The sequence below is a fragment of the Ranitomeya imitator genome, chromosome 4 (assembly GCF_032444005.1).
Source record: "Ranitomeya imitator isolate aRanImi1 chromosome 4, aRanImi1.pri, whole genome shotgun sequence".
NCBI classification, from domain to species: domain Eukaryota; kingdom Metazoa; phylum Chordata; class Amphibia; order Anura; family Dendrobatidae; genus Ranitomeya; species Ranitomeya imitator.
In genome coordinates, this window is record NC_091285.1 from 270,931,944 (window position 1) to 270,952,745 (window position 20,802).

Consider the following 20,802-nt stretch of genomic DNA (forward strand, 5'->3'; position numbering starts at 1 on the left):
TGTACCCGGATCAGTCGTCCTGACCCCTTTGCAGAGAAACAGCCCCAAAGCATGATGTTTCCACCACCATGCTTTACAGTAGGTATGGTGTTTGATGGATTCAACTAAGTATTCTTTTTCCTCCAAACACGACAAGTTGTGTTTCTACCAAACAGTTCCAGTTTGGTTTCATCAGACCATAGGACACTCTCCCAAAACTCCTCTGGATCATCCAAATGCTCTCTAGCAAACTTCAGATGGGCCCGGACATGTACTGGCTTAAGCAATGGGACACGTCTGGCACTGCAGGATCTGAGTCCATGGTGGCATAGTGTGTTACTTATGGTAGGCCTTGTTACATTGGTCCCAGCTCTCTGCAGTTCATTCACTAGGTCCCCCGCGTGGTTCTGGGATTTTTGCTCACCGTTCTTGTGATCATTCTGACCCCACGGGGTGGGATTTTGCGTGGAGCCCCAGATCGAGGGAGATTATCAGTGGCCTTGTATGTCTTCCATTTTCTAATTATTGCTCCCACTGTTGATTTCTTCACTCCAAGCTGGTTGGCTATTGCAGATTCGGTCTTCCCAGCCTGGTGCAGGGCTACAATTTTGTTTCTGGTGTCCTTTGACAGCTCTTTGGTCTTCACCATAGTGGAGTTTGGAGTCAGACTGTTGGAGGGTGTGCACAGGTGTCTTTTTATACTGATAACAAGTTTAAACAGGTGCCATTACTACGGGTAATGAGTGGAGGAAAGAGGAGACTCTTAAAGAAGAAGTTACAGGTCTGTGAGAGCCAGAAATCTTGACTGTTTGTTTCTGACCAAATACTTATTTTCCACCATAATATGCAAATAAAATGATAAAAAAACAGACAATGTGATTTTCTGGATTTTTTTTTCTCAGTTTGTCTCCCATAGTTGAGGTCTACCTATGATGTAAATTATAGACGCCTCTCATCTTTTTAAGTAGTGGAACTTGCACTATTGCTGACTGACTAAATACTTTTTTGCCCCACTGTAGTTGTGACTTTTCCATGTGTTTGTTGTGTCTTCTGAGCAGTTTGTCTGCTTTTGGACACCTTTTAAGGTGTTTTCTATGTGTTTTCTATGTGTTTGTATGTGTTTGTGTTTGCCTGCCATTGGTTTCAATGGGGTCCGACGGTGTTCGTCGAACGTTCAACGAACATTCGTCGAAAACGCTCCAGTTCGACGAACCGAACCGAATTCGAAAACTAGGGGGGTGGCTCAACACTAATCAAAACGTATCTACCCCAAAGTAGTGTCCATAAAACAGTCAGCTCATCACGCAAAAAACAAGCTTTCACACAACTCAGCAGCTGAAAAACAAAATTGTTATGGGTCTTCCAAAAATTAATTTTGATTCATTTCTGAATTTTATTCCTCCACTAATCTAAAAAAAAAAAAATCTGTAATAATATTGAAATTGAGAATTATCATTCAGAGTAATTTTTTTGCCACAGAATGTACACCATAAAAACAAAAGGTGAAAAACCATGTCGGAATTGTAATTTTCATCACAATTTCATCGTACTTGAAATATTTTTTCCTGTTTTCCAGTATATTGAATATTAAAACATACCGTATGTTGTAATTCAAAACTCCAATTCCTCCTGGAAAAAAACAAGCCCTCATTTAGCACTCATGTTGTTGGAAAAAAAAAAACTTTTGAACTTGGTAGAAGGGAAGGAAAAAACAAAAGTGCAAAAATCAAAATTGGCTTCAGAGGGAAAGGGTTAAGCTTCCTTTAGAACATGAACCTAGATAGGCTACAGAATAATATGAATTCCAATGCCATTCTTCAAAGAATATGGCTAATATACTCTTCTATTGTATGCCTCACTGATGGCGCTTGTGTTGCTACCAGAAGACTCTAGGGAAGAAATTGTATCTGCCTGAGGACCAGATGCTTTCCCCTTTACATTTTGTTCAATCTTCCTCATAATAAATTATGCCCATATGTTACACAGCTCAATTAAAGTAAAAATAAACCGTGGAAATTTATAGAGTATATTTCCATTTAAATTTTATTAGTTAAGAACCGGACACCTGATCTTTACAGTAAACATTCATTGAAAACGCCGCCTCGCATATAATTATTATTACTGAAGCCTAGTCTTAATATACAGCAACCAACATCTGCTGCAATACTCCAGGAAAGCCAAAAACTTAATTGGTCTACAGAGTTGAGAACTATGAAAATAAAAACTGCTATATGATTATATACTGTATAAAGAACTTCCTAAACATGCTTGGGTTATGCACCTCAAACAGAAAAGAAATAAAAAACTTTCAATTAGTAACATGTTACTGCTCCCTTCACACTTGTAAAAATAACAATCAGTTCACATAGAGCCTCCTGTACTTTTACTGGGTACACAATAAGTTCGTTCTGTTCATTACTCAGCATGTGGAGATCACATTGCTTCACTATTTCAGCCAAAACATTTTGTCTGCTGCATCTTTAAAGGGAATTTGTCACCAGGTTTTTGGTACCCAATCTGAGAGCAGCATGATGGAAGAGAAGGTACGCCAATTCCAGAGATGTATCACTTACTGAGCTGCATGCTGTCATTTTGCTAAAATCCCTGTTTTCTCTGCTGCAGATTTACCAATTTCTGAATGTGGAGCTCTGTACAACCCCACCCCCACCACTGATTGGTAGCATTCTGCCAATCTACACAGAAAGCTGCCAATCTGTGGTCAGGCAAGATTAAACATAGCTCATGAATATTCTTGACTAGCTGGAAGCAGCTTTACTAGTCCTCTAGCGATAATCTACAGCTCTCTAAGCAGTGATTTTTATCAAGCAGACTAGTAACTGACACATCACTGTTGTGGATTCTGTTTTTGGGCTCCCTCTGGTGGTTACAGATGGTACTGGGTGACTTGTGTTCTCTGCGGTCTCTGGTGTCCACCTGTTCTATCAGGATATGGGAGTTTCCTATTTAACCTGGCTTTCTTGTCATTTCCTCGCCGGCGATCAATGTAATCAGTGTGTCTTGTTACCTCTGCTTTCCGCTTCAGTAATCTTCAGGACAAGCTAAGTTTGTGATTTTCCTGTTCCACGTTTTGCTTTATTTTTGTTTTAGTCCAGCTTGCAGTTATGTGATTCCTTGTTGCTGGTTGCTCTAGTGGGCTGATATTACTCCTCATGTTCCATGAGTTGGCACATGAGTTCAGGTAATTTCAGGATGGTTATTTGTAGGGTTTTTCGCTGACCGCGCAGTTCACTTTTGTATCCTCTGCTATCTAGTTTTAGCGGGCCTCATTTTGCTGAATCTGTTTTCATTACTACGTATGTTGTTGTGAATTCTGTGGCTGACTTCACTCCTGTGGTCACAAGTGGTACTGCAGCTTCTGAGCTTCCTCCCTCAGGTGTTCTGGTGAGCTCGTTAACTGCTTCATTACTTAACTCCGCCTGATGCTGCTATCCTTGCTCCTTGTCAATGTTTCAGTGTTGGATCTGAGCTTCTCCTGATTGTTCCTGTGACCTGCTGCTCTGTATAGCTAAGTGCTTTTTGCTTTTTTGTTGCTTTTTTTCTGTCCAGCTTGTCTTTTGTTTTGCTGGAAGCTCTGAGACGCAAAGGGTGTACCGCCGTGCCGTTAGTTCGGCACGGTGGGTTTTTTTTGCCCCGTTTGCGTGGTTTTGCTTTAGGGTTTTTTGTAGACTGCAAAGTTCGCTTTACTGTCCTCGCTCTGTCCTAGAATATCGGGCCCCACTTTGCTGAATCTATTTCATCCCTACGTTTTGTCTTTTCATCTTACTCACAGTCATTATATGTGGGGGGCTGCCTTTTCCTTTGGGGAATTTCTCTGGGGCAAGTCAGGCCTATTTTTCTATCTTCAGGCTAGCTAGTTTCTTAGGCTGTGCCGAGTTGCCTAGGTAGTTGTTAGGCGCAATCCACAGCCGCTTTTAGTTGTGTTTAGGATAGGATCAGGTGTGCAGTCTACAGAGTTTTCCACGTCTCAGAGCTCGTTCTTGTATTTTTGGGTATTTGTCAGATCACTGTGTGCGCTCTGATCGCTAAGCACACTGTGTTTCTGGATTGCCTTCATAACACCTGTCATTAGCAAACATAACAGTACAAGGAGCCCAAACTAATGATTCTCAATAGAGGGAAAGAAAAAGTTCTGACATCATTTTTTTTTTTTTTCTGCTCTGTGTTCACTTTTTTTTTTTCCCCTAGACATTTGGGTGATTCTGGACACAGGTGTGGACATGGATATTCAGGGTCTGTGCTCTTCAATGGATAATCTCGTTATAAATGTACAAAAAATTCAAGATACTATTGATCAGAAATCTATGTTAGAACCAAGAATTCCTATTCCTGATTTGTTTTTTGGAGATAGAACTAAGTTTCTAAGTTTCAAAAATAATTGTAAGCTATTTCTGGCCTTGAAACCTCATTCTTCTGGTAATCCTATTCAACAGGTTTTGATTATTATTTCTTTTTTGCGCGGCTACCCTCAAGACTGGGCATTTTCTCTTGCGCCAGGAGACCCTGCATTGAGTAGTGTCGATGCGTTTTTCCTGGCGCTCGGATTGCTGTACGATGAGCCTAATTCAGTGGATCAGGCTGAGAAAAATTTGCTGGCTTTGTGCCAGGGTCAGGATGATATAGAAGTATATTGTCAGAAATTTAGGAAATGGTCAGTACTCACTCAGTGGAATGAATCTGCGCTGGCAGCTTTGTTCAGAAAGGGTCTCTCTGAGGCTCTTAAGGATGTCATGGTGGGATTTCCTATGCCTGCTGGTTTGAATGAGTCTTTGTCTTTGGCCATTCAGATCGGTCGACGCTTGCGCGAGCGTAAATCTGTGCACCATTTGGCGGTACTGCCTGAGGTTAAACCTGAGCCTATGCAGTGCGATAGGACTATGACTAGAGTTGAACGGCAGGAATACAGACGTCTGAATGGTCTGTGTTTCTACTGTGGTGATTCCACTCATGCTATTTCTGATTGTCCTAAGCGCACTAAGCGGTCCGCTAGGTCTGCCGTCATTGGTACTGTACAGTCCAAATTCCTTCTGTCCATTACCTTGATATGCTCTTTGTCGTCGTTTCCTGTCATGGCGTTTGTGGATTCGGGCGCTGCCCTGAATCTGATGGATTTGGATTATGCTAAACGTTGTGGGTTTTTCTTGGAGCCTTTGCGGTGTCCTATTCCATTGAGAGGAATTGATGCTACACCTTTGGCCAAGAATAAACCTCAATACTGGGCCCAGCTGACCATGTGCATGGCTCCTGCACATCAGGAAGTTATTCGCTTTCTGGTGTTGCATAATCTGCATGATGTGGTCGTGTTGGGGTTGCCATGGCTACAAACCCATAATCCAGTATTGGATTGGAATTCCATGTCGGTATCCAGCTGGTGTTGTCAGGGGGTACATGGTGATGTTCCATTTTTGTCGATTTTGTCATCCACCCCTTCTGAGGTCCCAGAGTTCTTGTCTGATTATCAGGATGTATTTGAAGAGCCCAAGTCCGATGCTCTACCTCCGCATAGGGATTGTGATTGTGCTATCAATTTGATTCCTGGTAGTAAATTCCCTAAAGGTCGATTATTTAATTTATCCGTGCCCGAACACGCCGCTATGCGCAGTTATGTGAAGGAATCCCTGGAGAAGGGACATATTCGCCCATCGTCATCACCACTGGGAGCAGGGTTCTTCTTTGTAGCCAAGAAGGATGGTTCGCTGAGACCGTGTATTGATTACCGCCTTCTTAATAAGATCACTGTTAAATTTCAGTATCCCTTGCCATTGTTATCTGACTTGTTTGCTCGGATTAAGGGGGCTAGTTGGTTCACTAAGATAGATCTTCGTGGTGCGTATAATCTGGTGAGAATCAGGCAAGGAGATGAATGGAAAACTGCATTCAATACGCCCGAGGGTCATTTTGAGTATCTAGTGATGCCGTTCGGACTTGCCAATGCTCCAACTGTGTTTCAGTCTTTTATGCATGACATCTTCCGTGAGTATCTGGATAAATTCCTGATTGTTTACTTGGATGACATTTTGATCTTCTCAGATGATTGGGAGTCTCATGTGAAGCAGGTCAGAATGGTTTTTCAGGTCCTGCGTGCTAACTCTTTGTTTGTGAAGGGATCAAAGTGTCTCTTCGGTGTGCAGAAAGTTTCATTTTTGGGGTTCATCTTTACCCCTTCTACTATCGAGATGGATCCAGTTAAGGTCCAAGCCATCCAGGATTGGATTCAGCCGACATCTCTGAAAAGTCTGCAAAAGTTCCTGGGCTTTGCTAATTTTTATCGTCGCTTCATCTGTAATTTTTCTAGCATTGCCAAACCATTGACCGATTTGACCAAGAAGGGTGCTGATTTGGTTAATTGGTCTTCTGCTGCTGTGGAAGCTTTTCAGGAGTTGAAGCGTCGTTTTTGTTCTGCCCCTGTGTTGTGTCAGCCAGATGTTTCTCTTCCGTTCCAGGTGGAGGTTGATGCTTCTGAGATTGGAGCAGGGGCGGTTTTGTCACAGAGAGGTTCTGATTGCTCAGTGATGAAACCATGTGCTTTCTTTTCCAGGAAGTTTTCGCCCGCTGAGCGTAATTATGATGTGGGCAATCGAGAGTTGCTGGCCATGAAGTGGGCATTCGAGGAGTGGCGTCATTGGCTTGAAGGAGCTAAGCATCGCGTGGTGGTATTGACTGATCATAAGAACTTGACTTATCTCGAGTCTGCCAAGCGCTTGAATCCTAGACAGGCCCGTTGGTCGTTATTTTTTGCCCGCTTCGACTTTGTGATTTCGTACCTTCCGGGCTCTAAAAATGTGAAGGCGGATGCTCTGTCTAGGAGTTTTGTGCCCGACTCTCCGGGTTTATCTGAGCCAGCGGGTATCCTCAAGGAAGGAGTCATTGTGTCTGCCATCTCCCCTGATTTGCGGCGGGTGCTGCAAAAATTTCAGGCGAATAAACCTGATCGTTGTCCAGCAGAGAAACTGTTCGTCCATGATAGGTGGACTAATAAACTTATCTCTGAACTTCATTGTTCGGTGTTGGCTGGTCATCCTGGAATCTTTGGTACCAGAGAGTTAGTGGCTAGATCCTTCTGGTGGCCATCTCTGTCACGGGATGTACGTACTTTTGTGCAGTCTTGTGGGATTTGTGCTAGGGCTAAGCCCTGCTGTTCTCGTGCCAGTGGGTTGCTTTTGCCCTTGCCGGTCCCAAAGAGGCCTTGGACACATATTTCGATGGATTTCATTTCTGACCTTCCCGTTTCTCAAAAGATGTCAGTCATTTGGGTGGTCTGTGATCGCTTTTCTAAAATGGTCCATCTGGTGCCCTTGGCTAAATTGCCTTCCTCCTCTGATTTGGTACCTTTGTTCTTTCAGCATGTGGTTCGGTTGCATGGCATTCCTGAGAATATTGTTTCTGACAGAGGTTCCCAGTTTGTTTCAAGGTTTTGGCGAGCCTTTTGTGGTAGGATGGGCATTGACCTATCCTTTTCCTCGGCTTTCCATCCTCAGACTAATGGCCAGACCGAACGAACCAATCAGACCTTGGAAACATATCTGAGATGTTTTGTTTCTGCAGACCAGGATGATTGGGTGTCCTTTTTGCCGTTGGCTGAGTTCGCCCTTAATAATCGGGCCAGCTCGGCTACCTTGGTTTCTCCATTTTTTTGCAATTCTGGGTTCCATCCTCGTTTCTCTTCAGGACAGGTTGAGTCTTCGGACTGTCCTGGTGTGGATTCTGTGGTGGATAGGTTGCAGCAGATCTGGACTCAGGTAGTGGACAATTTGATCTTGTCCCAGGAGAAAGCTCAACTTTTCGCTAATCGCAGACGCCGTGTGGGTCCCCGACTTCGTGTTGGGGATCTGGTTTGGTTATCTTCTCGTCATATTCCTATGAAGGTTTCCTCTCCTAAATTTAAACCTCGTTTTATTGGTCCGTATAGGATTTCTGAGGTTCTCAATCCTGTGTCTTTTCGTTTGACCCTCCCAGACTCCTTTTCCATACATAATGTATTCCATAGGTCGTTGTTGCGGAGATACGTGGCACCTATGGTTCCATCTGTTGAGCCTCCTGCCCCGGTTTTGGTGGAGGGGGAATTGGAGTATATTGTGGAGAAGATTTTGGATTCTCGTGTTTCTAGACGGAAACTCCAGTATCTGGTTAAATGGAAGGGTTATGCTCAGGAAGATAATTCCTGGGTTTTTGCCTCTGATGTTCATGCTTCCGATCTTGTTCGTGCCTTTCATGCGGCTCATCCTGGTCGGCCTGGGGGCTCTGGTGAGGGTTCGGTGACCCCTCCTCAAGGGGGGGGTACTGTTGTGAATTCTGTGGCTGAATTCACTCCTGTGGTCACAAGTGGTACTGCAGCTTCTGAGCTTCCTCCCTCAGGTGTTCTGGTGAGCTCGTTAACTGCTTCATTACTTAACTCCGCCTGATGCTGCTATCCTTGCTCCTTGTCAATGTTTCAGTGTTGGTTCTGAGCTTCTCCTGATTGTTCCTGTGACCTGCTGCTCTGTATAGCTAAGTGCTTTTTGCTTTTTTGTTGCTTTTTTTCTGTCCAGCTTGTCTTTTGTTTTGCTGGAAGCTCTGAGACGCAAAGGGTGTACCGCCGTGCCGTTAGTTCGGCACGGTGGGTTTTTTTTGCCCCCTTTGCGTGGTTTTGCTTTAGGGTTTTTTGTAGACTGCAAAGTTCGCTTTACTGTCCTCGCTCTGTCCTAGAATATCGGGCCCCACTTTGCTGAATCTATTTCATCCCTACGTTTTGTCTTTTCATCTTACTCACAGTCATTATATGTGGGGGGCTGCCTTTTCCTTTGGGGAATTTCTCTGGGGCAAGTCAGGCCTATTTTTCTATCTTCAGGCTAGCTAGTTTCTTAGGCTGTGCCGAGTTGCCTAGGTAGTTGTTAGGCGCAATCCACAGCCGCTTTTAGTTGTGTTTAGGATAGGATCAGGTGTGCAGTCTACAGAGTTTTCCACGTCTCAGAGCTCGTTCTTGTATTTTTGGGTATTTGTCAGATCACTGTGTGCGCTCTGATCGCTAAGCACAGTGTTTCTGGATTGCCTTCATAACACCTGTCATTAGCAAACATAACAGTATGTGCTTTCCTCTCATTTCACCGTCATTACATGTGGGGGGCTGCTATTTCTGTGGGGTGTTTCTCTGGAGGCAAGAGAGGTCTTTGTTTCTTCTAATAGGGGAAGCTAGTCCTTCGGCTGGCGCGAGACGTCTAGAATCATCGTAGGCACATTCCCCGGCTACTGCTAGTGTTGTGAATTAGGTTCAGGATCGCGGTCAGCTCAGTTTCCATCACCCTAGAGCTTGTTCTGTTTTTTGTGTGCTTGTCCTTTTGTGATCCCCTGCCATTGGGATCATGACAGTATCGCCGGCCCGAAAAGTGGTAATCATATTGGCTGAAGTAGGAGGAAAAGTAGTCTGAGGAAGTTTTTTTTTTTTTTTTTTTTCCTTCCCTCAGAGTTTGCTGCATCTTACCTCCTCTTAATCCTTGAATGGCTCTGACCTCAGCTGTTTATCATGGACGTCCAGAGTTTGGCTTCCAGCCTGAATAATCTTGCTGCTAAGGTTCAAAATATACAAGATTTTGTTGTACATGCTCCTATGTCTGAACCTAGAATTCCTATCCCAGAGTTTTTTTTCTGGAGATAGATCTAGTTTTCTGAATTTTAGGAACAATTGCAAGTTGTTTCTTTCTTTGAAATCTCGCTCCTCTGGAGACCCTGCTCAGCAAGTCAAGATTGTAATATCTTTCCTGCGGGGTGACCCTCAGAATTGGGCATTTGCATTGGCACCAGGGGATCCTGCGTTGCTCAATGTGGATGCGTTTTTTCTGGCATTGGGTTTGCTCTATGAGGAACCTAACCTAGAGATTCAGGCTGAAAAAGCTTTATTGGCTCTCTCTCAGGGGCAAGATGAAGCAGAATTATATTGTCAGAAATTTCGGAAATGGTCGGTGCTTACTCAGTGGAATGAGTGCGCCCTGGCTGCAAGATTCAGAGATGGCCTTTCTGAGGCCATTAAAGATGTTATGGTGGGGTTCCCTGCGCCTACAGGTCTGAATGAGTCTATGACTATGGCTATTCAGATTGATCGGCGTTTACGGGAGCGCAAACCTGTGCACCATTTGGCGGTGTCCTCTGAACAGGCACCTGAGACAATGCAATGTGATAGAATTCAGTCCAGAAGTGAACGGCAAAACTATAGGCGGAAAAATGGGTTGTGTTTTTATTGTGGTGATTCAGCTCATGTTATATCAGCATGCTCTAAACGCACAAAAAAGGTTGATAAGTCTGTTGCCATTAGTACTTTACAGTCTAAGTTCATTCTGTCTGTGACTCTGATTTGTTCATTATCAGCCATTTCCGTCGATGCCTATGTGGATTCAGGCGCTGCCCTGAGTCTTATGGATTGGTCATTTGCCAACCGCTGTGGGTTTAGTCTGGAGCCTCTGGAAGTCCCTATTCCTTTGAAAGGAATTGACTCTACACCTTTGGCTATGAATAAACCTCAGTACTGGACACACGTGACCATGCATATGACTCCCGTTCATCAGGAGGTGATTCGCTTCCTGGTACTGTATAATTTACATGATGTCTTAGTGCTTGGTCTGCCATGGTTACAAACTCATAACCCAGTCTTGGACTGGAAAACGATGTCTGTGTTAAGCTGGGGATGTCAGGGGGTTCATGATGATGCACCTACGATTTCTATCGCTTCATCTACTCCTTCTGAGGTTCCTGTATTTTTGTCTGATTATCGGGATGTTTTTGAGGAGCCTAAGCTCAATTCGCTTCCTCCTCACAGGGATTGCGATTGTGCTATAGATTTGATTCCTGGCAGTAAATTTCCTAAAGGTCGTTTGTTCAATCTGTCAGTGCCAGAGCATACTGCTATGCGGGATTATGTTAAGGAGTCCTTGGAAAAGGGACATATCCGTCCATCTTCGTCTCCTTTGGGAGCAGGTTTTTTTTTCGTGGCCAAAAAAGGTTCCTTGAGGCCTTGTATAGATTACCGTCTTTTGAATAAGATTACGGTCAAATATCAGTATCCTTTGCCATTGTTGACTGATTTGTTCGCTCGCATTAAGGGGGCTAAATGGTTCACTAAGATTGATCTTCGGGGTGCGTATAATCTTGTGCGGATTAAGCAGGGTGATGAGTGGAAAACCGCATTTAATACGCCTGAGGGCCATTTTGAGTATTTGGTGATGCCTTTTGGACTTTCTAATGCTCCTTCTGTCTTCCAGTCCTTTATGCACGATATTTTCCGTGAATATCTGGATAAATTTATGATTGTGTATTTGGATGACTGGGAGTCCCATGTTCAGCAGGTCAGGAAGGTGTTTCAGGTCCTGCGGGCCAATTCTTTGTTTGTAAAAGGTTCAACGTGTCTCTTTGGAGTCCAGAAGATTTCTTTTTTGGGGTATATTTTTTCCCCTTCTACTATTGAGATGGATCCCGTCAAGGTTCAAGCTATTTGTGACTGGACGCAGCCTACATCTCTTAAGAGTCTAGAGAAGTTCTTGGGCTTTGCTAATTTCTATCGTCGTTTCATAACTAATTTTTCTAGTGTTGTTAAGCCTTTGACGGATCTGACTAAGAAGGGTGCAGATGTTGCTGATTGGTCCTCTGCGGCTGTGGAGGCCTTTCAGGAACTTAAGCGCTGGTTTTCTTCTGCTCCTGTGTTGCGTCAGCCAGATGTTTTGCTTCCTTTTCAGGTTGAGGTTGATGCTTCTGAGATTGGAGCGGGGGCGGTTTTGTCACAGAGAAGCTCCGATTGCTCGGTGATGAAGCCATGTGCGTTCTTTTCTAGAAAGTTTTTGCCCACTGAGCGGAATTATGATGTTGGTAATCGGGAGCTTTTGGCCATGAAGTGGGCATTTCAGGAGTGGCGTCATTGGCTTGAGGGTGCTAGACATCGTGTGGTGGTCTTGACTGATCACAAAAATCTGATTTACCTTGAGTCTGCCAAGCGTCTGAATCCTAGACAGGCTCGTTGGTCACTGTTTTTCTCCCGTTTCGATTTTGTGGTTTCATACCTGCCAGGTTCAAAGAATGTGAAGGCGGATGCTCTTTCTAGGAGTTTTGTGCCTGATTCCCCTGGAAATTCTGAGCCCACTGGTATCCTTAGGGATGGGGTGATTTTGTCGGCTGTCTTCCCAGACTTGCGACGTGCTTTGCAGGAGTTTCAGGCGGATAAACCTGATCGTTGTCCGCCTGAAAGACTGTTTGTTCCGGATAATTGGACCAGTAGAGTCATCTCCGAGGTCCATTCTTCTGCGTTGGCAGGTCATCCTGGAATATTTGGTACTAGAGACTTGGTGGCCAGGTCTTTTTGGTGGCCTTCCTTGTCGAGGGATGTGCGTTCTTTTGTGCAGTCTTGTGAAGTTTGCGCTCGGGCTAAGCCTTGCTGTTCTCGGGCCAGTGGATTGTTGTCACCTTTGCCTATCCCGAAGAGGCCTTGGACTCACATTTCCATGGACTTTATTTCGGATCTCCCTGTCTCTCAAAAAATGTCCGTCATCTGGGTTGTGTGTGACCGCTTTTCTAAGATGGTTCATCTGGTACCCTTGCCTAAGTTACCTTCCTCCTCTGAGTTGGTCCCTCTGTTTTTTCAGAACGTGGTTCGTTTGCATGGGATTCCGGAGAACATTGTTTCTGACAGGGGATCCCAGTTTGTGTCTAGATTTTGGCGGACGTTCTGTGCTAAGATGGGCATTGATTTGTCCTTTTCGTCTGCATTCCATCCTCAGACGAATGGCCAGACGGAACGAACTAATCAGACCTTGGAAACTTATTTAAGGTGTTTTGTTTCTGCTGATCAAGATGACTGGGTTACCTTTTTGCCGCTTGCCGAATTTGCCCTTAATAATCGGGCTAGTTCTGCTACCTTGGTTTCTCCTTTCTTTTGTAATTCGGGGTTTCATCCTCGTTTTTCCTCTGGTCAGGTGGAGCCTTCTGATTGTCCTGGAGTGGACATGGTGGTGGATAGGTTGCATCAGATTTGGAGTCATGTGGTGGACAATTTGAAGTTGTCCCAGGAGAGGGCTCAGCAGTTTGCTAATCGCCGTCGCCGCGTGGGTCCTCGACTTCGTGTTGGGGACTTGGTGTGGTTGTCTTCTCGTTTTGTTCCTATGAAGGTCTCTTCTCCTAAGTTCAAGCCTCGGTTCATCGGTCCCTATAGGATCTTGGAAATTCTTAACCCTGTGTTGTTTCATTTGGATCTCCCGGCATCGTTTGCTATTCATAATGTGTTCCATCGGTCGTTGTTGCGGAAGTATGAGGTACCTGTTGTTCCTTCGCTTGAGCCTCCTGCTCCGGTGCTGGTGGAGGGAGAATTGGAGTATGTTGTGGAGAAGATCTTGGATTCTCGTGTTTCCAGACGGAAACTTCAGTATTTGGTCAAGTGGAAGGGTTATGGTCAGGAGGATAATTCTTGGGTGGTTGCCTCTGATGTTCATGCTGCTGATTTGGTCCGTGCATTTCATAGGGCTCATCCTGGTCGCCCTGGTGGTTCTCGTGAGGGTTCGGTGACCCCCCCTCAAGGGGGGGGGTACTGTTGTGGATTCTGTTTTTGGGCTCCCTCTGGTGGTTACAGATGGTACTGGGTGACTTGTGTTCTCTGCAGTCTCTGGTGTCCACCTGTTCTATCAGGATATGGGAGTTTCCTATTTAACCTGGCTTTCTTGTCATTTCCTCGCCGGCGATCAATGTAATCAGTGTGTCTTGTTACCTCTGCTTTCCGCTTCAGTAATCTTCAGGACAAGCTAAGTTTTTGATTTTCCTGTTCCACGTTTTGCTTTATTTTTGTTTTAGTCCAGCTTGCAGTTATGTGATTCCTTGTTGCTGGTTGCTCTAGTGGGCTGATATTACTCCTCATGTTCCATGAGTTGGCACATGAGTTCAGGTAATTTCAGGATGGTTTTTTGTAGGGTTTTTCGCTGACCGCGCAGTTCACTTTTGTATCCTCTGCTATCTAGTTTTAGCGGGCCTCATTTTGCTGAATCTGTTTTCATTACTACGTATGTGCTTTCCTCTCATTTCACCGTCATTACATGTGGGGGGCTGCTATTTCTGTGGGGTGTTTCTCTGGAGGCAAGAGAGGTCTTTGTTTCTTCTAATAGGGGAAGCTAGTCCTTCGGCTGGCGCGAGACGTCTAGAATCATCGTAGGCACGTTCCCCGGCTACTGCTAGTGTTGTGAATTAGGTTCAGGATCGCGGTCAGCTCAGTTTCCATCACCCTAGAGCTTGTTCTGTTTTTTGTGTGCTTGTCCTTTTGTGATCCCCTGCCATTGGGATCATGACACATCACTAGAATCCGACATTATGCTGCTCTCAGATTAGGTGGTAAACAATATCAGCAGATTCCCTTAAAATAAAATAAAAATTGACCCTCTGTTTACTGATCATCTTTTTTTCAAAAGGGACATACGTCAGCAGAAATTGACCCCTTCATCCCTGAGCCTGTTTTCACCTTCATGAAGGCCAACTTTTGCAATTCTGACGAGTGTCAGTTGATTTGGTAATAACTTTTGAACGTTTCAACGGATCCCAGTGATTCTGATACTGTTTTTTTGTGATATACTGTACTTCATGACAGTGGTAATATTTGTTCGATATGACTTTAGTTAATTTGTAATAATATCAGAAATTTGGCAAAAAGTTGAAAATGTCACAATTTTCAAACTTTTAATTCTTTGTCCCTTAAACCACAGTTATGTCACAAAAAAAAGTTAATAGGCACATTTTAGCACGTCTACTTTACATATGCACCATTTTTTAAACATAATTTTTTTGTTAGGTAGTTAGAAAGGTTCAAAGTTGATCAGCAACTTCTCGTTTTTCCAATAAAATGTACAAAACCATTTTTTTAAGGACCACATCACATTTGAAGTAACTTTGGGGTACCTATATGACAGAAAATACCCAAAAGTGACAGGATTCGAAAAACTGCACCCCTCAAGCTGCTCTCAAAACTACATCAAAGAAGCTTATTAACACTTTAGATGCTTTACAGAAATTATTGCACCGTGGAAGGAAAAAATGAACATTTTACTTTTTTTCACAAAATTTTTACTCTAGCCCCAAATTTTTTATTTTCACAAGTGTAACACAAAATTTGTTGGGTAATTTCTCCTGAGTACGCCAATACCCCATATGGAGGGAAACTACTGTTTGGGACCATGGCAGTGCTCAGTCCCATATGACTTTTTGCAAAAATTACTGGAATCGAGAGCAGATACCTTGTCACGTTTGGAGAGCCCCTGAAGTGCATAAACAATGGAAATCCCTGTGTGGCCTGCTAGCAAGTGTGGCAGCTGCATAGTTGCAGAGCTCCTGCAGCCCAGGACCTTAAGCAGCCCATCCCGGCTCAACTCAGCACCCAGCTTCCTCCAGCTACTCACCGCAGCTCCTACAACCGCCCAGGCACATGATGACACATGGCAGATCACAGAAGAGGGAATCCCCACCCAGATTACCCAACTTCTTTGTGAGGGGGAAGTCCACCAAAGCAACAGGTAAAATGATGCCTGCATCCCTTTCAGCCTCCTCACGCTCCTCTGGGGACTCTGGGAGAGGTGGCGGCACAGAGGGGATTCATCAATACCACTCTGCCCCACTCACTAAGGAGGATATGGAGGAGTTTCTTTCCCGTTTGAGGGATTCTTTAAAAGAGGACATGCATAATATGCTTAGAGAGCTGAAAGGAGAAATCTCAGCTCTTGGAGAGCGCACCTCTCATTTAGAGAATAAAATGGCTGAATATGCCACTTCTTTCAATGCACTAGTCAATGAAAATGAAGCCTTAAGGAAGAATTGGCTCGTATCAGTGATAAAACATACGACTTGGAGGATAGATAGCGTAGGAACGACGTTCGGGTGAGAAGGTTACCTGAGGAGGTCTTGGATAAGGACTTGCCTGCTTTCCTGTATAAATTTTTAAAGGCTGTTCTCCCTGAAATGTCCATTAGAGACTTAATGGTTGATAGGGTCCATAGAACCCCCAATCCAAAACGCGTGGATCAAGATCTGCTTAGAGAGACGCTGGCAAGAATACACTTTTTTACCCTCAAGGATGTATTCATGCAAAGAATGAGGAAAAATCTGACTCTGCCCCAGGAGATGCAATCCCTACAAGTTTTCCCAGACTTATCTGCAGTGACTCTGGCCAAGAGGCGTGAATATGGATCGCCCTCAGACACAGGGCCACACGTTTCGGTACCGGGCCTCTCTGGTTCGGTTCTGAGGCTGTCACGGTGGCTAGACCCTGTCCGCGACCCTGCTAAGGGGCGTCCAATAAAAGTAGTAAAACAGTCTGTCAAGGGTTCGTGACGCCACCTGTGGTGTTCGGTCAGGGTGACCGACGCTGCTATGGGGTCCACTGGGGTGATGGAATGGCAGCTGGATGGTATACCTTCCCACAGGTGAAGTATGTCCCCAGGGCTTCCCAGTAAGGTGGATGGTGATGGTGTGAGGTGCAGTCAATAATGAGGACACAAGGTTGCAGTCTCTTTACCTCTTTACTGAAGGCTTCAGGATCCTCTATCCAGAGTACGTTTAACAGGGCTCTCAGAGACCGGCCGGTCCGATGGGCACATCCAGAGTTTCCTTCACAGATGGAAATTGTTGCCTACCAATAGCGCCTGTGTGTTGTAGTCCTATCCTGCTGAGCATTCGGAATAGTCCTCACAACTGCTGTTCTCGTTCGTTCGTTCTCTACAGCTCTCTCTCTCGTTCTTTGGTTCCAGATGTTACTAGTTTCTAACGTCCCCCAGGTATGTTATGGCTAGGACACCACCCGTATGACGGGAAGGCTTGGTGGTCTTCCGGGACCCTAGAGACGCCCCTCTCCCAATGTTGCCCCCTATGTCTTTGTAGGTGTAGTAAGGTAGACAGCCAACCTATGACTAGCTGTCCAGCAGAGTTTGAAGTAAGGCTAAAGTCAGTTACTCCTACGGTGTTCCGGCCACCGACTACGCGCCTCAGTAAGATGTTGCCTCTCTCTCTCTCGGCACGACTCCTACTGGCTCTCCTTTGTGCTTGATCTCGTTGACACGGTTCCACAATATCCTTCCCTTCGTGTCTCTTTCTTAGGATACCGCCGCAGGGTGTGCAGGCGCGGTTCTGTTACGTTCTGTTCTGTTCACTAGGCACCTGCCAGGTTCCCACGCCCGACAGGGGCCCCCCTGTGCCTTCTCCCTGCAACACCCCCTGCCACGGGATGTTGATACCTGGTCAGGAGAACTCCTTAGTGCCATCAGATGTACCGCTACTACCCTTAGCGGCAGAGTGCCATACTGCAACGACCAGGTCTCTGGGGCACTGCAAATACGCACATGTATGAAAAGCTCTGCGTGATGTGGGCACCAAATATAGATGGGGCTTTAACCCAGTGAAACTGTTGATTATGCATGAGGGGAGAATAATTGCTTGTCATACCCGTAAACAAGCTGAAGACAGATTTAAGGATTGGAATATCCCTTTTGCACAGCAACAAGCACCTAGAGTGGAAAAGTTGGACCCAGAATGGTTTCAAACATAAGGTGGAAGACTGGAAAGGTCCGTCTGCTGGAGCTAGTGGAAGATTGCTCAGACTTTTATCCTGTTCTCACTGTTCCTAGCAACCTGTAACTGTGGGCAACTCTGCTGAGGATCTCAGTAGAGTTGGAAGAGCTCACCAACCCAATTGCAGTCATTTTTCTGCATTCTTTGGATGGTACTTGAGGATGTGCATATTTTATGTGTGCATCCAGTTGTTTGGATTATGTTTTGAGTACTGCTGTTTTTTCTATTTTTTCTATTTTTTCATTTTTTATGACATGACTCTTACTTTTCTTTTTTCTTGACTATTGTGCATTCTAATGTGATGATTGACACTTGCATCTCTATTCAGTTTATAAAGATATAGGAGAAGAAATTGGGGACAACGTGGGATCCAGAGGAATGGATGGATAGTTTAAGAGAAATACATAGAGTAACATCTTGTATTGGTCACCTAGAACAGCTAAAAAGATGCATCTTTGGTGGTATAGGTGTCCAAGACAACTGGTACATTATGGGCCAAACCAGACTTCGGCTTGCTGGAGAGATTGCAGAGGTTTGGGATCGTTGAGCCACATGTGGTGGTCCTGTCCAGTGGCGATCAGTTTTTGGAATACTATAAATATGTTGTTAAGAGAGGTGAGTGGCATTCAGGTAAACTTGACACCATCAATGGGACTGTTGCATATAGGGATTTTCTTTTAGATATCAGGGGTATAGGATCACATTCTGATTGCGGCTAGGCTCACCTTTGCAGCTAAATGGAAGGGGATGTCTCTTCCCACCATGAGAGAAGTGGTGGACAAACACAATATACATTGTCAATCTGAACAAACTATGGTGCACTCATCAGTTACCAAGAAAAAGGTTGATCGAATATGGAAACCGTGGTTACTTAGTCAGAGGTCTGCCCTTTTGCATTGAAGATATATGTCTTTTCATATGCTTTTTAATGCAAGGGTCGATATGTTTTCTGCTTTATACATTATGTCAATCTATGAGTATGCGCATTTATGCTTAGGTTTCCTTTGTTTAAACCCCTACGTTGGGGGTGTTGTTGGTTATGTTTTCTTTTTTGAAAATATGCAATAAAAATTTATTGAAGTTAAAAAAACAAAACAATGGAAACCCCCCACAAGTGACCCCATTTTAGAAACTAGATGCCTCATGGAATGTATCTAGTTGTGTGGTGAGCACTTTGAACTCCCAGGTGCTTCACAGAAGTTTATAATTTTGAGCCATAAAAAAAAACCACACAAAGGCTAAAATGTTTTCAGTCCCAATTTTTTATTTATTTTCACAAGGGTATCAAGAGAAAATTTAAAAAAATTGTTGTTCAATTTCTTCTGAATATACAGATATCCCATATGTGGTGGAAAACTACTGTTTGAGGGTCATTCCATGTCAAGTGAACCAATGATTTTTACCTCTATATTTTTAATTCTTTTGAGATTTTGTTATTTGGTATTAGTGTGTCAGAGAATGCAAAATGTGAAGAAAAAAAAATTCTAGATATTCGGGAAAATTGCGAATTTCGGTGTTGCCTGCCTTTACATTTGCCCTCATAACTCAGGCTAGAAAAAGATAGTGAAACAAAATAAACACCATTCTACTCAGAACTGTACAGGCTTTCACCAGATATGTCACAACAGTATCTTTGTTAATATTTTACCCATGCAAACGCAAATGCAAAATTTTAAAACGCATTTCCGAAAAAAAAGCGTTTAATTTAACCCCTTCATGACCTTGGGATTTTTCGTTTTTCCGTGTTCGTTATTTGCTCCCCTCCTTCCCAGAGCCATAACTTTTTTATTTTTCCGTCAATTTGGCCATGTGAGGGCTTATTTTTTGCGGGACGAGTTGTACTTTTGAACAACATCATTGGTTTTAGCATGTCATGTACTAAAAAACGGAAAAAAATTCCAAGTGCGGTGAAATTGCAAAAAAAGTGCAATCCCACACTTGTTTTTTGTTTGGCTCACTAAATGCTAAAACTGACCTGACATTATGATTCTCCATGTCAGTACGAGTTCATAAACACCTAACATGACTACGTTATTTTTTACCTAAGTGGTGAAAAAAAATTCCAAACTTTGCTAAAAAGAACCGAACCAAATTTGCGCCATTTTCCGATACTCGTAGCGTCTCCGTTTTTCATGATCTGGGGTCAGTTGAGGGCTTATTTTTTGCGTGCCGAAATAACGTTTTTAATGATTGCATTTTGGTGCAGATACGTTCCTTTGATCGCCCGTTATTGCATTTTAATGTAATGTCGCAGTGACCAAAAAAACGTAATTCTGGCGTTTCGAATTTTTTTCTCGCTACACCGTTTAGCGATCAAGTTAATGCTTTTTTTAATTGATAGATCGGGTGATTTAAACTTTTATATTTTTTTATTTTTTTCACATTTTTTTTTACTTTTTTTTTTTACTTTTGCCATGCTTCAATAGCCTCCATGGGATGCTAGAAGCAGGCACAACGCGATCGGCTCTGCTACATAGCAGCGATCTGATGTTCGCTGCTATGTAGCAGAAAATCAGGTGTGCTGTGAGCGCCGACCACAAGGTGGCGCTCACAGCTACCGGCGATCAGTAACCATAGAGGTCTGAAGGACCTCTATGGTTACAATGGAGAAGCATCGCCGACCTCCGATCTTGTGACGGGGGTCGGCAATGCCGTCATTTCCGGCCGCCCGGCCGGATGTGGTAGTTAAATGCCGTTGTCTGCGTTTGACAGCTGCATTTAACTAGTTAATAGGTGCGGGCAGATCGTGATTCTGCCCGCGCCTATTACGGGCACATGTCAGCTGTTCAAAACAGCTGACATGTCCCGGTTTTGATACGGGCTCACCGCCGGAGCCCGCATCAAAGAGGGGCTTCTGACCTCGGACGTACTATCCCATCCGAGGTCAGAAAGGGGTTAAAAGTCAAAAACTGCACATCTGCTTGCTATGCTCCTATCAATATCTGTACCAAAATTCAAGTTGGGATCATGATGGGATCATATTTTAAAAAATAAAACTATTACAGTGTCAATTTGAAAATCTTGAATTCAGATTTGTTCAGCCTGTGGTCTAAAAGTGTGGGGTCTATATTTACCAAATAATCCATGATTTTTAGATATTACTGTATTATTTTATTATGTTGCAGCTTAGAAGCAGGAGAGAACAGAGGAGAAAGCTTTGTTAGGGTTCAGCCTGAGAATGAACAGGGGTAGACAGTGACTGCAGAGCAGATGATGCGCCGGCAGCTCGAGCCTCCAGAGGCTATATTCACACCAAAT